The following is a 1,244-nucleotide window of genomic DNA, read 5'->3' as shown; positions in this document are numbered from 1 at the left end:
CCCCCCCTCTCTCACTCCATCCCCCTCGTTTTGCCAAGTCTTCGCAAACAATCAATATCGTTACGCCGGCTTGCCGCGCCGCTATGCCACTGTCGTCTTTTCTCGCCATTTGCGCCCCCCGCCCATAGCTATATCGCCTGCACGGTGAGCAGCAAGGGCAGCCGTTTGTGTCCAGTCCGGCGAGAGGGTCGCGACGGGCGCTTGTCCGCTTGTCTCGCGTGTATTTATCCTCGCATCGGTTCGAGTTGATGCCGATGACACGTCGCGCATGCCAGAGGGAAGGGGGCCGCTCCCCACCACCCCTCGCCCCGCCACACAAGGATGCGGGAGGAAGCAGCGGGGCCTGCAAACCAGCACAGCGAGAGAGGAAAAGTCGTCCGATACTATTGATATTCGATTCTTCAGCAGCAGCAGACGACGACGACTTTGGGGGGCGAGCAGCCTGCCTCGTCCCCCCCCCCACTTCCCATTCTCCGCTCTTCGCCAATAAGTCACGGGGACGCCTAGCGATGGCGACTGCCCTAATTTCATTTCGATAGCCAAATCAATCCCTTCGGCGCTTGCTAATGGCGATTGAGGCAGAGGGGGGAGGAGGAGGAAGAGGGCCGGGGGGGAGGGGGGGGGGCTTTGTGCACCGCCTGCGTCGGAACGAGGGGACCGATCAGAAACCACACCACCATGTCGTGCATACTCTAGTAACAATCTCCTGGAAAACAAGAATTACTTCACAGGGCCGTGCGAAGTAAAGAAAATTACTTCATCATCCTCCGTCACGATGCGGAGCCGATGTCGTGCGAACGACGGCCGGGGCCGGGCCTCTGCGACGATGCCAGGCTAGGGCGAGGCTTGTGCGATACGTTATGGATTACGCTGCTCCTGCATCTCATTACGCGTCAAGGCTCCGGAGCTGCGCTGAGTGGCCCGACGGAGAAAGGTGAACGACGAGCGGGACGCGGCAGGACTCCGGCGGGGCGGAGCGGGGCGTGGCAACGCGCGGCGCATTGTCTGCAAATGCGGCACTACAGGAGGGGCAGTAGTGGCGCGGTCGCAAGAGAAACAGAGAGGCAGAGACAGCTAGAGTTGCAGAGAGACAGCTAGAGTTGCAAAGAGACAGCTAGAGTTGCAAAGAGACAGCTAGAGTTGCAAAGAGACAGCTAGAGTTTGCAAAGAGACAGCTAGAGTTGCAGAGAGACAGCCAGAGTTGCAGAGAGACAGCCAGAGTTGCAGAGAGACAGCCAGAGTTG

This window comes from Frankliniella occidentalis, unplaced genomic scaffold, assembly GCF_000697945.3.
Source record: "Frankliniella occidentalis isolate FOCC.00 unplaced genomic scaffold, Focc_3.1 Scaffold1281, whole genome shotgun sequence".
In the NCBI taxonomy this organism is placed as follows: domain Eukaryota; kingdom Metazoa; phylum Arthropoda; class Insecta; order Thysanoptera; family Thripidae; genus Frankliniella; species Frankliniella occidentalis.
This window is presented reverse-complemented; position numbering follows the sequence as displayed.